Source organism: Rousettus aegyptiacus, unplaced genomic scaffold, assembly GCF_014176215.1.
Source record: "Rousettus aegyptiacus isolate mRouAeg1 unplaced genomic scaffold, mRouAeg1.p scaffold_m13_p_14, whole genome shotgun sequence".
Lineage (NCBI taxonomy): Eukaryota > Metazoa > Chordata > Mammalia > Chiroptera > Pteropodidae > Rousettus > Rousettus aegyptiacus.
The window spans coordinates 56,624,354-56,642,357 of NW_023416289.1; the positions used below are offsets into that span (position 1 = coordinate 56,624,354).

At 45.3% G+C, this 18,004-nt stretch overlaps 1 protein-coding gene across 3 annotated transcripts in view; it reads left to right on the plus strand.

Annotated features, from left to right (window-relative positions):
- The window catches only part of LOC107509365, a 951,183-nt gene that overhangs the window by 384,197 nt on the left and 548,982 nt on the right, over positions 1 to 18,004 (plus strand). For all 3 annotated transcript variants that reach the window (XR_004954347.1, XM_036232014.1, XM_036232010.1), the window contains one exon: positions 17,088 to 17,225. The gene's annotated coding sequence lies outside the window, so the exon portion shown is untranslated. The remainder of the gene's footprint in view (positions 1 to 17,087; positions 17,226 to 18,004) is intronic.

The window sequence follows — 18,004 nt, forward strand, 5'->3', positions numbered from 1 at the left end:
CTGAAGTGGGAAAATGTGTTTCAAAATCTCTTCAAAGACTGACTTGACTCAGTGTTTTAGATCCGATTGGACAAATATGAATAACTTCTCCCTCATCGTGGTTGCATAGATAACGCGAAAAAAAAATTCTGAATTTTCAGAAAATTCTATCTGATTGGACCTAGCTCCTACTTTTTCTCCCTCTTTCTAGAAGATATGCAGGTAAAACTGTTAACCGAGGAGACTATTGTGCTCTCTTAAAATTCAGGTTCGTACTGTTCAGAATCTATAACTCACTCCAAGCAAAGTAACAACAACAACAACAACAACAAAAATTGCCCTGACCTGTAATTTATTTTAAAGACTGATCCACATAACTATTTTTCTCTTCGTGGACCTATTTAGGTGTATGCCAATACTAGAGTGGCAGTTCTCAGCTAGGGGTGAATTTTGCCTCCTCCCCCACCCCCCTCCAAAAAAAAAAAAAAAGACATTTGCCAGGGTCTGGAGTCATTTTTCCTTGTTGTCGTTGTTGTTATCGTCATAATTTTGTGAGACGGTGCTAATAGCACCTCGTGGGTAGAAGCCAGGGGTGTTATTAAATACCCTTCAATGTGCAGATACCCTTCCCCCACCCCCATCCCCACATTCCCAGGCAACAAAGAATTAGTGACCCCAAATAACACTAGTGACAAGGTGAGAACCTCTGTGCTTAAGAGAGTGAAGTCAAGAATTACGGGGTCAGAAAGACATGGGTTGGAACCCATCTTTGGCTTCTTAGTGTGTGACCTTCGGTAAGTGGTGAAACCTGTCTAATCCTTATCTCAAGTACAAACTGACCTCACCGGTTCAGTGGGAGAAGTATGTGAAAGCGTGTACGTATAATATCTGGCCAAAAATAAGTTCAATAATTAAGTTTCTTTTCCCTTGTCACAAGGCTTCCCCTCAACGCGAGTTCTGGGGGATAATGATTTTCGAGGTACATTATCTTGGGAGAAGGTTTTATTTTTCGCTGTCCCGGTCAAGGTTTTGGTGTTTGTTTTTAAATAATAAGTGGCGGAGAGTTTATTGAATTAAACAGAGGGATTCTTACTGGTTTGAGAGGTTGTAAACAAGTTCTTAGCTCCCGTGAGGATCTTCCTGATTGCTTCCAACGCCCATTGCAGATTCTGTGTGATGTGAGCAGGAAATGGGGGTTTGAAAATCAGACAGACGTCGATTCAAATTTCACGTCTGCCTTTCTTGCCGATGTAAATTTGGACACTAGTTACCCTGTTTGGGTCTCAGTTTTACTCACTGGCAAAATGGGGATCATGATTTCTATCTTTCAGATATGTTTTGGGACCATAAACAATAAAAATAAGGCAGTGCCTAAAACAGAGTAGATAGTGCTGAGGACCTGCCTTCGTTACATCATTCGAAGTAACTATTCTTCTTGTTTTTGTCGTTCTTGCTTCATTAAAGAGATGCGAGGTAAGCCAAAGTGAAGAGAAGGAGGTGCCCTCATAGGTGGGGAGAATACGTCCCGTGGGACAATCCAGGAATGAGAACTCACTTTACGTGAGCGTCCTGTTCATAGAAATCAATCTTCCACGTTTGAATAAGACTTTTGAGCGTGCCAAACTAGGAAAGTCTCCTAATACTCAGAGTGTGGTTTCTAAGGAGAGGAAGTGGTCAGGTACCACATATTACCAGAAGGTCTCTGTGACAAATTTTATTTTCCAAAGGAGACTGTAACCATCGCCTACCCCAGACCACACGTTGAGGAACTCTGTAAATTAATTCAAGGTATTTTATTTGAATATACTTGTTGATATGCTCATTTGTTTCAAATTATAAATGCGATGCATGCCCATAGGAAATTTGGAAAAAAAATTTTTTAAAAGAATGTAAGATAAAAAAAAAAAAATCAAGTTAGCAGTGATTACATGTCTTTTGGATGAATTTCTATTTTTGAATGTGTTTAGCTATGGAAGTTGGATCCAGAATTATAAGTGACCACAATACTAAGGCTGCAGCTTCACCTCCAAAACAAAGTGCAGATTAAGAAAATTGTTGCAAAAATTTAGGCCCAGATCCTGCTTACCTAGACAATCCCTCTAAAAGTGTTTGGGATAATTGCCTCAATTTACCAATTCAGTTGTTTGAGGGAATGAGGTCGCAGAAATCGGGTGGCGTGAGTTTGCTTTTCTGATTCTATAAAATGCTTAATCAGGCTATTTTTCTTAAAGTCTTTTTTTTTCCTGTACGAAAATACTTTCTTTCCTTGGACTCAATTGTCAAAATTCCCTTTCTATTTGCCAATCCTTAAATTACCAATCAGTTTTATCAATTTAGTTTTGAAAAGAAAACCGAAAAGCAACCATACAAGATAACAAATTCAGAACACATATTTCAAGGTCTAAAACATCCCTAGACTATTTCTAACAAGTAGAAGGAAGTCTGCCCTTCGTGTTGTGATGAGTTATGCTCGATCCGGTTGACAGGGACAATGGGAATGAGCCAGCCTGGGACAGACTTTCCATTCGCCTCCATTATATATGCATATTGGGCATGGAGGTGGTCTGACCAATGAATAAACAGGGGCTACCGTCCAACTACTTAGAAGAGATCACCAACGTTTTTCTTTTTCCAACACTCAACTGAGATGCAAGCCCCCCAAAGGGTGTATAGAAGGTAAATTTTGGGAGTGCTTCTAATTTTATCCTCCGTGTCTTACATTAAAGGATGTTGAATAAGTTTGCAGGTAGAGCTCATTATTAAGAGGAATGCTGAATGTGGATGAGATCATCAGAGGAGTAGATGATGGATAAGCAAAACCTTCTTTTGGCTTCTGCTTTAATCTCAAAGGGAGATGCAGGTTAGAAAAAGCGAAGCTGGAACCCAGAATGGCGCACATCCCACAGAAAAACCCGGAGGCATGTGGACGGGCAGGAGGAGGGTGACGTGGATCCAGAAGCCGTGTACTTGTGAGGGAGGCAGATGAGGGCTGTCCCATCCGGGAAAGAACAGGTTGGAACGGGGACCAAGAGCCATAAGTTTATAGCTTGCTAGTTAACGGCGCACCGTCCACATTTCAAAACCGCACTTGCGTTGTGCGTTTACTCACACTTTTCTTGGGTTTCTTATATTCGAGAGGATCGGCTGGAGAACGGGTTGCCGGTCTGCGAGTCGTTATTATACAAAAAGCACAGGGAAGACGGAAGCATGGGGAGAATTCGCCTTGCAGAAGGAAGTCTTTGGTTGCCCTAGAACTGGTTAATTTCTCAGGGTTGTCCTCCCCACCCCCACCCCGATGTCAAGCTATTTATTCTCTGTCCGCTTTTCAAAAGTGCTTGTTTGTTAAAATCATGATTTCCTAATGACTAGTTGTTTTGCCAAGATCTGTCTTATGTTTGGTAGAACACAAAAGTGTCTTGAACGGGAAAACCCTCAAGCTTTGTTTCAGAGACACACACCGCCTTGAAATGCAGCCTTGTGTAGCTGACTAACGTGCCACAAAACCTGATAAACCAGACAAATACTTTTCTAAAACTTTGAGCGGTCGACTGAAGTTTCAGAAATAAGAGTGGCTTGTTTGTTTCGAACGCACCTGGGCCACGGCAGGCAGACCTGTCTGGGCCTTTCCACCAGCTGCATGTGTCCGGGCGAGGTGAGTGTGGTTCGTGAACTAGTCAGGGACCCACTAATCCAGTTGTCCTCAGGTCATCTCCCTCTCATGTCCATTTCCTGTGGCACCAGTCACTGGAGGCGATCACAGAAACGTAGGGCATCGATTTCCTGGTTTCAGCTAAAAATCACCTCCTAAGAGGTTCTTATCATGTTTACCTGCCTGCTCAGACAGCAGAGTTTCTGACTTCTCTTGGGTAGCTCCTCCTCTAAAATCAAACTCTTTCTCCAAATATTCCCAAACGGAAATAAAAGAAATAAAATAAGCCTGGGATTGTAGTCGGTAACTCAGGGTATGTAAGAACAATTTCATTATATAGCCTTAGGGGGAAAAAAAAAAAAAAACAGCAGATATGAAATGGCAGGACCTCCCTCTTCCACATCCTTACAAAGAGGAATTTTTTTTTAACTAGGGTAAAATGGGAAGGGAGAGGAGAAAGAACAATCACCAAAAATAGGTGTCATATATGAAAATCAGGAGATAAATCGAATGTTACCTCGAGAATAGAACTCACAAGAATAATAATAATGGCAAATCCAAAACGGATAGTACTAAATTTCCCTCCGTTTTCACCACCTTACAGGATATCCTGGCTAGCTGCAGAAACAAAGCATGGAAATGAATCAGTCGATAAAGGGTTTTCTCCCATTAAGATGTTGGCGATTTTGTCTCATGTAGAGGAAGTTGAACATTAAGATGGATGTTCATAATCTGTAGAGACCACAGTGGCTTCCTCCACCCACCGCAGTGGGATGCAAACCTTTCTGTGTGTGATAAAGAATGTCAAGCTAAAGGTAAAAGCATTTCGTCTGAGTGTGATAATAAATCACACCATAGACTGACCTAAGCATTTAATTTTTCCCAACATTGATAGTCAATACCTTTTGACTGTTAACATAACTATTTTCATTTTTCTTACTAAATCTCAGAAAAGCGATGTCAATGGAAGTCTCATAACTTTTCTTTGAGGGACAGGACTAGAGAATAAAGCAATAGTTGTGAGGATGTGGAGTCACAAGAGAGAATAAGGAAGGCTATTTTATTCAGGAGAAATTTACAGGCTATTCAAAAATTATTGAGATATTTTTCATTTCAAAGAGATGTAAGTTACTCTTAAACAGCTATATTTTTCAAATGTTAAAACCAAAGTTATTCTTTAGTTCCATTGTGGTGATCACATCAAAATGTATCCAAATACCAAAACATCAAAATGTATACCTTAAATATATACAATTTTTATTTATCAATTATGATTCAAAAAATCTAAAAAATTGATTTAAATGTCTAGCATTAAAAAAAGATGAGAGAGGAGTAAAAAGTTCCTAGGTTCTTAGAACCCAGAAACAAACTTGTCCAAAGAATCAGATTTAAGACAATTATGCAGAGTTTTCGAGGGATTTTGGCTTTCTACTTTCCCCGAAAATAAACTTAGCTTTATATCTGTAATTATCATGCTGGGGTCAAGATGGAGGAATGTCTGGGATGAAATATTTAAAGAAGGACGTGAAGAGAGATTGGCGCGAGGCTGATTTCAGGAAGTTTCCAAGGTCCATGGGTGTCTGAATTCATGTGGCCACCTCCACTCACACCAGAACCACGTGGTCCGCTCTGCAGGGCTGGCCACCAGCACCCACCACTTCTGCAACACCCTGGTCACAGTTCAGCAGTGAGGCATGCATGTTCTCTGCTGAGCATCGAGGAGCCTGCAGGCAGTGAGGTCTGATGTAAACAGAAGAAGAAGAAGAAAAAAAGTAGGACCTGAACACTCACCATCATAAGGCATCTAGGTGTCCTGCTCAGGCTCTCAAAGGAGGCACTCGAACAGGCCACCCAAACCGCTGACATTCTTCCTTGACCCTTGCGAGCAATTTGCGAGCCTGATGACTTTGTTTTTTGGGTTTTTGGAACTGAACTTGTCAGGGCTCGGTTCCAATTCTGGGTGGTGCTGAGAACACTCAGTCTCACCAGAAGCTGTCTGGGACCACCAGATGCGTTGCATGTGAGGGCCTCTTCCCATCATCTGACCAGAACGGCTTATGAACCTTCTGGGGAGCAAAAAAGCAGGTCTCTGAGGCTGAGGGAGGGCCGGCCGTGCCCTGCTCCGCTAGGAGACCACACAGCTGCTCTCCCTCCCCTCCGAGTATTTATAGTTAGAAAAACCACACCACCTCTCCCGTCGGAAGCCAGCGAAAGCGGGGAAAGCCAGAAACCCTGATTGCATCCTACAGCCGAGAAAGCCTCCCTCTTGGAAACAGCTAGAAAATAAATAAATAAAGGGGGGGGGATCCAAATGGGAATGCTCTTCAAACACGCGCATGATCTTATGGTAACAGTTGGGATTAAACAGCTGTCTCGTGGTTATGCGATCATAACAGATGCTGTGCGCAAGCGTTTCCTGCTAGCTTTGTTTTCGTTATTGCTGTTTGTGCAGTTCAATGGGCTGGATTCAGCTTAAGGGATGCAGGTTTTTATGACCCTTCTGTGCTGCCCGGGCTGCTCCATCACGTCTTTAAGAGGAAAGGGGGCGAGAACGAGGGAGAGGTGGCGGGGAAACGGGGGGCGGGGTCTCCCGCGCGAACTGGGAATGATGTCATAGCGATGAGATGCCAGCGCGGTGCTTTATGGCCACTTCGCAGTCACAGTGCTCGCTGGTTTCAGTCGGTTTCTTTTCTTTTTTCTTTTCTCTTTTCTTTTCTTTTCTTTTCTTTTCTTTTCTTTTCTTTTCTTTTCTTTTCTCGTGGAGGCCGTCCTCACCTCTAGTGTAGTTTATGCAGCTGGAAAAGAATTTAGAGAATGGAGGGAAAGGTTTTTTGGATGACTAACAGATTACAACGCTGTAATCATCCCCATTTTGTCTATTTTTTTTTTTTTTGAAATTTTCTCCCGTGCTATCCAGGGGTAAAAACGTACTCGCTGATTTCAATTTTCCCTAGAAATTTCTTCATCCTGGGCGTGAGGACCGCCCGATCTATGTCAGCCAAGTGACATTGGTGAACTGACACTATTTTTTGGAAGCTCAGGTCTGGAAGCCATTTTGGCCCGAATTGGATTACTTCTTCAAAACGAAAATAACCTCCTGGCTCAGAGCTGCCATGACTCATAACCCACTTGCCTACCAACGGATTTGATTTCTGTGACTTATAGTTTCCAAAATTAAAATATATATATATATACACACACACACATATATATACACGTGTATATATATGTATATGTGTGTGTGTATGTGTGTGTGTGCGTATATATGTGTGTGTCTGTGTACATACACACACACACACACACACACACATATATATATACATCATATATATATATATATGGTGTAAATGGCAACAATGGCATTTCTGGATCCAAAAAGCACCCAGCTGCCATGAGGAGGAGGTGAGAGAGGGCGGTGGGTGGCAGACAGCACGTTGGGGTGGGTCCTGCTCGTCCGTCCACCTCCCCCGGGACTTCGGCTGGGATTCCCTGGCCAGCAGCTCGTCTGCACTTTCTGAGATTTCAGAAGGGGCAGGAGGGACTGGCGGCCCCTGCTCATCCCCTTGCCTCGCGAATCATTCTTCTTCTGAGTCGGACGTCTTCCCGTGGCTGCGTCTCTCCCTCCCGGCATCTTTCTTGAAGAGGAGGTTTTCATGATACAGAAACGTGTTTATGGAACGGAGCTTAAATCGCCATCTAATTCTCACTCAGTAAAGGGATCTGATGATCACGGTTGTCCCTCAGTATCCACAAGGGTTGGTTCCAGGACTCAAATCCGAGGATGCTCAAACCCCTTCTATAAAGTGGCACGGTATTTGCATGCAACCTCTGCATACCCTCCTGTATACTTTAAATCACCTCTGGATTACTTATAATACCTAGTACAATGTAAATGCTATGAGAACAGTTGTTACTCTATTCTTACATATCCTTCTGTAAAAATAACGAGAAAAGTCTGTACGTGGTCAGAGCAGACTCACCCATCCTAGGCCTAACTGCCTCGTACGTGCCAGCAACAGCATAAGTTTTTCTTCCCAATTTTTTTTTCGATCCATGGTTGGTTGAATCCTCGGATGTGACACCCATGAACACAGAGTGCCAACTGTGTTTTTTGGGGTTCGCCAACTCACAGAACGAAATTAGGCCCTCTCTGACCAGTCGCCAAAGCAAGAACATCTCTACCATGTTTTAAATACGTGTATAAGCAACTTCACGTGCCGTCGACATGTGATTCTCTGCAAAGCGAAGTCCTGGAGACATGTCCCTAATCTTGCAGAAAAGCCAGCCAAGGTCCGTCCCGTAGGGCAAGTACCACATCTAAGTTGCTCAAGCTTGCGCGAGCAGTAAGTGGTGGTGTTCACATTGGAACTCACACCGGGTGCCCGGGGCCATGTCACATGGAAATTACCCAGCAGCCTCTCTTGTCATTGGTACTGTCCTTTTCTTGGGGTGGGTAGGGGGAAGATAATGCCCTACGTCAGGCTGCCTCTAGTGTCTCTAAATCGTGCGGGCAATGATGAGTACTCTTCCGCCAGACAGTCTGGGTCTTCTAGAAATATAATGATTTTTTTTCCCCATGAGTCTAGAAGGACTGAACATCAGCTCCCTTTGGGCCATCCAGCCTCCAGCAACCTCAAAATAAAAGACCCACCCAAAGAAGATGTACCAATTGCCAATAAGTCCATGAAAAGATGCCCAGCATCCCTAGTCATTAGGGAAATGCACATCGAAACTACAATAGGATTCTACTTCACACTTATTAGAATGGCTAACTCCCCACCCTCAAAAAAAAATAAACCTGCCAGTAAATAACAATTGTAGGTGTGCATGTTAAGAGATTGAGATCCTTGTGCACTCTCGGTAAGGATATAAAATGGTGCAGCCACTGTGAAAAACATGGAAGTTCCTCGAAAACTTAAAAGTAGAATAATCGGATGATCCAGCAATTCCACAACTCAAACGAATTTAACGAGGGGTTTCGAGGAGAGACTTGTTCACCCGTGTTCGTGGCAGCATTATCCACAATAGCTGAGACGTGGACGCAACCCAAGTGTCCGCCGATGAGCGCATGAGTAAACAAAATGTTCTGTACACATATGAGGAAATATTATTCAGCCTTAAAAAGGAAGGAAATCCTGACACATGTTCTGACATAGGTCAACTTTGGGACATGATGCCGAGTGAAATAAACCCGTCGCAAGGAGACAAATGCTAGACGATTCCACTTACACGAAGTCTTTAGAGTAGTCGAATTGATAGAGACAGAAGGTAGAACGGCGGCCGCAGGGGGCCGGGAAAAGAAAATGGGGAGCTGCTGTTTGTGGGTGCAGAGTTTAAGTATGGAATGATAAGTCAGAGGCAGATAATGGTCACGCAACAATATGAATGTACTTAAGACCATTGACCTAAACCATACACTTAACATTTTTATGTTTTATGTATTTAACCATAACCACAGTTTAAAAAAATCGGAACAGAACGAAACCCGAGGTCCCCTACGGTCGCCCTCACAAACCACTCACCCCCCTGGGCATTTCACCCTTACCCTTCCCCACGGGAAGTGTGAACGTAAGACAGCCAGCCTTTCAGCCTTGTTGTGCATCCGGGTACTATATACATACAGCGCGTGCAGATTACATATCCGCGAGAGACGTGCAAAGCGACCCATCGGGGAGGTTTGCTTTATCCCCTTCCCTTGATGATTAGAAGTCTCTCTAAGACCTTCATTCTTTTCAGGCTCCGTACCAATTAAAATGCAAATCTGTCCAAGAGAGAATGTTTGGAGCATTTTCATTTCCGAATGAATTTCAGGTCCTTTTATCTCCTGCCTCTTTTTCTAAAACAAAGCTTATTTTTTATTATTATTATTATTATAAAGGTAGCAGAGGAAACGGGTTAGTGGCTAATACATACCAAAAGCTCTTACAAAAATGTCAGGATGGTCAAGTCAGGAGCGAGCATGACTGCGAGAAGACAGCCAGCCCAGGCGCCCCCCAAACAAACGATGGCCAAAGTCACATGGCGGCGGCAAAGTGAAAACGGTGAAAGTGTAAAGCATCGCTTTATATTCATCAATCTGGCAAAATTCAAAAAAAAAAAAAAAAAAAAGAGGCTTATCCCCTATCGATGGCAGGAATGTGCAGAAAGGGTACATGCATTTATACGCGGTTCATAAAAACGTGAAGGCTTTTTGCATTTTCGGAAAAAGCTATCTGTAGCATATTTAAAGTGAAATGTATCCTTCCATGCGGAAGTCCCATCCTTAGGAAGCCACCCCAAGAAATAAAAGCCCTGGGTAACACGTGAGACGTGGTATATGAGGATGTTTGGTGTCGTACTAGTCACAGTGGGGGGTGGGGGGGAAAGATTCATGCCCAGTCCGTTCATGCCATGGATGATGATACAACCCATAAAAAGAAAAAAAAAATGAGAGCCGTTTCAGATAACTCGGATGAAATCCCAAGACGCATCGTCGAATAGGAAAACTCTCATGTAGAAAGGAGAGCCCATTTTGGAAGAATAATAAGTATACGCCACACGCACACCCCCTCTGCACGTACGCGTAGAGATCACAGGGTCCTGTCCGCGTACGCACGTATGCACCTGAAGACATGCGGAATGATCATTACTGGGTGATTCTTGTTATTTCCCTGCGGGGGAACAGCCCGACGAGAGCAGAGACAAGAGGGAGGGGTGAATCGACAAGCTGAAAAGAAAAAGAAAAAAAAAATGGCACTGAAAGTAAAATGTGCTTTCGCCACCCCGGCCCCCAATGTGAGAGTCCAGGAGAAAAACCCACGAGAGGAGAAGACTGAGTTTTTCCTGCACCGCGTCCTCTTGTGTCTTATTGGTCGCGTTGAACTCAGATTTTTTCTTCTTTTTCTGGTTCTGGAGCTAAGACCACACGCCGTCCGTCGCTCCGGTGGCGGGGTTTCCGTGGCCCTCCCAGTCCTTGTGGCCGTCACCCCGCCTTTTACTTGTGCTGAGCCGAAGCTGCCTCCAGCCAGAACTGGTGTGACCTGGGGCGCTTCGAACAGCACGCGGTGTCCACCTGGGCGCTGAGAATCTCTCTCAAGAACTGTGGCCGGCGTCAGATCCATGCCCACGGCTCCGCTCCGACTCCCAGCACGTCCCGCCAGGGACGCCGCCTGGCAAAAATGGGCTCCTAGCCCTAAGCCCACTGCCCGGAACATGATGCAGCCAGTACAGACGAAGACCGCAGCCGGCAGAACCGAGCAGCCAGCCCTCTGAGGCACTGTTCCCGTGGGAGCCACCCCTGCCACACAGCACCGACCCGAGCCCCTCTCCACGCCCGGGGCCTCGACACTGGCGCCTCCTTCTCTCCTGCTGAGAGATGGAGAGTTCCTATCGCTGCTGAAAAGTCAGCTGTCAATCTGCTGGTCGTGGACGGGGCAAACGGAATGCTGAGAGCCTCAAAAAAACATCCGAAGCCCCAAATCATGTGGCTGAAGAGCCTGTGCGGGGGATTCTCGGGGCAGGCGGCGGGCGTGGGGACTTGGGGGGAGGAAGCAAAGTGCAAAGAAAGAAACTCCCAGCTGACATTCCGGCGCCAGAGTGGGCCAGTGTTTTGGGCCAGTCTTCCAGTTCGTGGAAGTTGTCCTCACTGTTGCTAAAGGTTGTCTGTCAACGAGGCTGCCGATTGTTCTCGTTTCCCATGGCTTCACAGGAGTGGAGACTCCCATTCAGGGGCCACTGCAGAGCACAGTTTTTGCACTTTCTTTCTCCTGTAAGAAAAGGCATGAGGGGAAAGGGAGGCGGGAGGTTTGGAGGCGCCGCTAAGCAGTGGGGAGCCAGCAGGCAGCAAGCGTGGCTCGCAGGGGCTCAGTCTCACCATGTAAACGGGCACAGTGCTCGTCACCCACAGGACAGCCTGCTTCGCACCTGCAAAACCCCACATTGATGGCGGGGGGCGTCTGGGAACTTCATTCTTCCAGTTACCGGCTTCGTGAGTTTGCTTAGTCCGTTCCGGCCACCAGCCCGGCTTCCCATCCAGGACAAACTCACCTGCCCGGTAATTCCATCCTCTCCTCTGAGCGGATTCTTCCCTCGACCTCTTTATCAAGACCATTTCTTTTTTTTCCTGCCATAGCAAATTCTAAATTCCGCTCCCCATTTCCAGGTCTTTCCTAGCTGTCTCATCCGGGGACGCTTACTGTCCTCTGAGTTGACGCCGAAAGACTGTGGCCCACAGGAAATCATCCTGGCTGTCACCTTTACTTCCAGTAAAAGCTTCTTTACTTTTCTTCCTTTTTTTTCTTTTTTTCTTATTTTTTTTGCTTTTCTTTCTTGTTCCTACCCTGTTCAGGCGGGTCCCCAGCCAACACCTCATTACAGGATCCATGTGTCAAAAACTCTTCCAATTACTATTTTGGAAACCAGTTCATTTACATTGTTTGAGGTTGCTTTGTTTTATTTTTGTCATCTGTGTGTGTATGTATGTGTGTGTGTGTGTGTGTGTGTGTGTGTATAAAATGTTTGGAGAAGGAGTATTTAGGTAGTTGTCACATTCTTCTTAGAGTTTTGCATAAGCTGTTGAGTGAAACTGAGTCACTTCTGTCCTCAGGGGAAGAAGATTGCTCAACCCTCTCTCTCCCAGCAAAGCCTGTCTGCTGGGGAGAGCCTGGGTCGTTTACAGCCAGGCTAGATGCTCCTCACAGGCCCAAGGTGGCAGCCTGCCTGTCTCAGCTTCTCTTTTTTCTCAGACCTTTTCTTCCCCAAGGGGCAGGATACAATCAGCAGCAGCCTCAGTGGACTTGTAGCTTCCAATAGTTAAGTTCACAGACTCTCTAAGGCTAATGGTTTCATAAAGAAACAATGGAGATTGCAGTCCTTTGTAAAAGCTGACCACCCAGAACGTGTTTGCAATATATTTGTGACATTCTTATTTCAATGAAATGGATACATAGAATCTTCATAATAGCTCACCTCTTTGGGAGTTGGGATAGAGCCCTTTCGCACATGTGGTCTATTTCTGGGGCTCAAGTCTCCTCAGTTCTGGCCCAGAGAATAGAGTCTGAGGAAACTTGGGTGCTAGGTGCCGAATTAAACTGCTGGGACCCAAGCCTAAAACAGGATCCTAAGTCTTAGAAAGATTCATGCATCCTTCTGTCTAGAAACTGTTTCCTAATTTCCCACTCAGGAGGTGGTTTCCAAGTCATGCACTCTGGGTTCACCATGTGGAAGGCACTTCCCTGTAGCCTTCAAAGGTTCTCTTCCTGAGCTCCCGACCAGAAGTGGGCACCCTGCAGACTACCCTCAGGGACTGTGGGCTCCTTGCACCCTTCCTATCTCCTCAGTAGTACGATGAGGAGGACTGGAGGCAGATTTGAAAGATTATGCTACCCAGAGCTGGCGTTCTCCAAAAATTAGAAACTCACCTTTCTTCCATTGTCTACAACCATCTGAATGAGCCTCTCATCTTTAGGAAGAGATTTTTTTTTTTTTTTTTTTTGGAAATTGACAAGAAGTTAATGATCATTCATTCATTTAACAAACACGTCCTGGGCCCCGACTGTGTAGCAGGCATTAGTCAGATGAGAGGCACACCCTGGTAACAAACAGGCAGAGTGCCCACTCCCAGGCTTACAGCCTCAAAAAGGAGGCACACAGTTCGCAAAGTTTTAAATGTTTCCTTATCAATAATAAATACTCTTCAGCATTACACATAATACCCCCAAATGGGAAATGATATAAATGACTATCAGCTGCCGAATCGAATAAACACACTGTGATATATCCACGTAGCAAAATATTATTCAACACTAAAGAGGAATGAAGTCCTGGTATACGATAGAACACATGTGGACGGACCTCGAAGACATTATGCTATAGACTCCAAAGACCACACGGCATACGAAGCAGCTCACCGGAGACGTTCATTCGCAAACGGCACGTCTGTAGAAGTAGGAGGCATACGAGTGGTTCTTTGGACTTGAGGGGAAAGAAGAAGCGGCTCCGAATGAGCACAAGGGAAGAGTTCCGAAACCGAATCGCGACAATGGTCGCAGCACTCTCTAAGCGTACTTAACATAGAAGACATCGAAGGTATGCTTAAGACGATGGAATTTCAATAGCACTGTTTGCTCACCGTGATTACTTGGATACTGATGATGATTATTATTATTGCTCTAAAGGAATTAAACAGAGGGAAAGGATTAGCGTGCACATGATGGGCGACCTCGACCTCACACGCGGTGGCCAGGGAAGCGTTTGCTGAGGCAGCGCCGTTTAACGGGAAGTCGGGAAGGTGAGAAGGGACCAACCACAAGAACCACTAATGGAACAGACGGCTAGTGAGAATGACTAGCGCGCACAGAGGTCCTGGGACGCGAAAAACCTTGGTTGGCCGATCAGAGGCACCGAGAAAAAGCCCACGTGAGAGGGAGCCGTGGAGTATACGGCCATGTGACACTTTCTAGTTTTTGTTTGTTCGTTCTTTGTTCTGTTTTTCAGATTAGTCTGAGATTAAACGGGGCAAGAGCAAAAGTGTGAAAATCAGATCAGATGTTGTTCCACGTCCCAGGAGGGAGAGGCTGAGGTCTCGGATGAGGGCAGCAGAAGGGAAGATAAGCAGAGCTAGATGCACGTTGAGTCTGCGCTTGAGACGGACCTAGGCACAGTGGCTCCGGGGTTTGGGTTTTCAAGAAGGAGGAAGTAGCCAGAGTCAGCAAAGATGACTCCCGCATTTTACTGAGATGAGAAAGGTCTGGGGCGGGAATGAGTTTGGGAGACAGGACTGTTAGAGGGGTTCCGTTTCAGGCACACCCAAAAACAGGGATGGAGGAGAAAACCGAAATGGAGGTTCACCGAGGAGACCAAGGAGTAGGGACCGGAAAGGCCAAAGATGACTCAGGAGAGTGTCCTGTCACAGCATCTTATAAAAGAGAGACTTTCAGAAAACAAAACAAAACAAAAAACAGAAAAACACCAATGACAGACAACTTGAACTCAATAGAAGTCTATTTTTCCTCACACATTATGCGAGGCAGTCAGGCGCTCTAGGCCGCTGTGGTGGCTCCTCCAGCAGCAGGGCCCGGACCCTTCTAAACTGCAGCTATATCAACATCAGCATGGAAGGAAGTGATGAAAAACTCCTCCCAAGAGGCTGAAAGATTGCGTCGGCTTACGCATTCCCCTGGCCACACCTGGGTGCAAGGGCCACTGGGAATGCTGTCTGTCCCAGGCTTCTATGGGCTCAGCTAAAAGCACTGATTCTTTAATCAGGGGAGAAGGGGGCAAGGACTATCAGAGATCAATGACCGCTCTTTGCCCAAAGCAGAGTTTGGTTTCTGTTAGTTAGTTCGCTTTTTGGCTTAGGTGTTTCTCCTGCTGAGTTTGTAAGCCGATTCGGTAAGGAAGGCATGTCGGATGCAATAGTCCGAAGTCTCTGACATCCTGAGACGGATGAGGGGCTCAGAATCAGAACCCGAGCAAAACACACCTCCCCTCACTTGCAATTTGGAAGGACAAAGATGAGACCGTGCCGATGTCGCTGAGTTTGAATGTTTAAAACTACGTCAAAGACGAAGGATTCCCATTGAAGGCATCTATTTTTTAGGTGATGTTTAGAGCAACGTCAACTCGGAGTACACTCGGGTTTCAGAAGAGAGAAGGCGTGCACTTTTTTCTTGTCTTGGAGATCCACCTTCGTAGGAAACTCAGTAGAGCTTTTGGGGCAGTGATAAGAACCTATTTAAGGCACAGGGATTTGATTCGTAAAGCAAAACCAAGGTCAGCCAGGGTCAGACCACAGTAGCCAAGTGCAGCCGCCGGCACAGGTTTGGGGAAGGCAGATGGTCGAGTCGGTCCAAGGCTGGGGTTTGCCGGGCAGGTACTAAGAGAGGCCAGAGAGTGAGAGGTTGTCACAGAAATAGTTCTAACGACCACCACTGTTATCATCAATCCCTGTCCCAATCACAGCAGCGCACTGATGCCTCATTTGCACGGGGCTCTTTTTACTTATCAGAATCGATATTTTATAGCTTCTCTTCGTTTTCGTAAAAATCTTTTTTAACATCCGTAGGATGTGTTTCTGTACATACGAAATTGTTCCAAATTTAAGCCCATTTGCCAGATTGCTACGACTTCTACCTCTGAAGAAAAATAGTCCTACCATTTCCTCATAGATATTTTCCTACTCATGTCATAGAAAGAACGATTCTCTAAATACGACTCAACCATTTTATTACTTATATCCCTTGGATTCCTCTTCCCTGAACTCTCGGGAAGAGAACTTCATTTTATGAGGCGTCATGGAAAGAAAGATGGGGAAACGGGAACATCTCACCTCGAATGTTCTAGTCCTGGTATAGAGTCAGCGGCCCTCAGCGAGCTGCTTGGGGGTCAATTTGTATTTCCAGTGGCTCTTCTTCTCTTGAAGGCATTTTCTCAGGAGGCTACATTCCTAGGCCCAAGTACCTGGGTGGAAACAAATGCCATTACTGGTACCAAACTATGTTCAGTGCTGTCTTGTTGAATTTTTATATGAACATGAAAAGTCAACTTGCAAAGTAAGCTGCGGGAGAGCGACCCTGGCAATTCCTTTTAGCATTCTTCTGTGGGAAAGGCGACCCAAACTGTAGAAGGAATTTACACCTATCTTGTGACAAGGGACAATTCCTGGCCCTTCATTTTCTGATTTCTAGCCCTTTATTATGTCGTTCCACAGTGGTCTGCCATGACATCTTGGACTTCTGTCCTTTTTCGCTCTTTCTGTGCTATTCTTCATTAATTTCCTAGGAACCGTAAAGAATACCAAGCCCTACCCTTGTTTTGCTGGTGATGAAATTTGACGATGAGAAGATGCTTACGTTTCCAAATATTTCTGTAAGAACGGTATCTCAAATTTCCGGTGTTATTTCGTATTCGGTTTCTGATTTCCAGAGTACATGCTTAATTTGTGGTCACCTGCAAAAGGTGAGAAAATGAGCCTTTGGTGTCTAGTTCTGCTTGCTTGTCAACCACACTGCACAGAACAGACGGTAGAACAAGGTCCCCGTGATATATCGCCCCTCCAGACACAGCTTAGGTCACCGGAACTCGGGAGTAACCCAGGCCACAAACTGTCCTTTCCTTGGGCCCATAAAATATGTATGTGTGTGTATATGTGTCTGTAAGTGTGTGTGCACATGTATTTCTGTGTATGTACAAACACATGTAATTTGCATAAATATATTTTTATATGTTAAATACATAAATTTATCTTGTACAGAAAACTATAATGCTCCCGATTTACCATTGGATTAAAATCTTAAGACACTACCATCTTAACGTCTGCATTTATTGTCCCCAAAGCCAAGGAGAAGTAGCAGCATAATAACCATTTCTTTGCAGAAAATAAAAAAGCCTTTTGCCATTCGTCCTAAAACGCCCCATTAATTGATCACTAGAGTTGTAGTCACAAACTCACCAACATTTTTTTCTACTGTCTTTCCAACAGATTATTTCACGAGACGTGATGTCCCAAACGATCAGGGCGCTGGTGGCACCTGGCGTTTGGCTCCCAGACCATGCTCTGCAGACTGGGACGGAGAACGGGAAGCAGAGGATGTCTGTATTTGCCTTTGTCTTTAAGAAAGTGAGTAATTGTCTCTCTCCTGGCCTCTTCCCTCCGTGGAGAATATACTGGCCCAAATTTTTAAAAAAGCTCCTACCACGCTCCCATTTGCTGTAAGCGCCATTCGTCTCGGGTACAAAATTTGGAGCAAAGAGGCCTCTCGTGGCCCGTTGGGCCTGCAGTTATCCAAGTGTGATGCAGTTTTTCAGTGCACAACTGATTGCACCCACAAAAAGGAAAGGCTACACTCGGAAAATGGGTCCCTTTAAGACAGTTGGGGGGATTGCATGCCTCCGGTCGGCAAATTGCAATCTTTCACAGAGGCACAGCCGTCGCTGGGGCTTGCAATGCTAGTCTGAAATCCAGGTTAGGCATCTCGGGTGACGGAGAGAGGCCCCCCCGGAAAGCAGGTGCAGAACCCCGCCCCTGCGTTCACCTTGAGCTCCCAGTGGACAGCACGTTAGCGTTCAGCGTTCCCGGCTCCGTCTCCTGCCGAGCTCGCCAGTCACTCTCCAGAAAGGTTTCGAGAGAGAAGCTCAGTCACGCTGTCAATATAACACATTTAACCAACTCTAAATTTGCTTTCAAGAGACAGCTACAAAGATTGACTTTTGCAAAGTGACTCACTCCGCCATGCAGCAAAAGACATCCATTTGCTCTCGACCGTTATTAACTGTGTCACTGAGTCCATAAGAGAAGGTTTTGAAGGAATTCCAGTGTGAATCCACTAATTCAATAACCCAATAACATAAATTCAGGTAATGGATATTAATACTATGTTCGGAACACGCTCACAACTT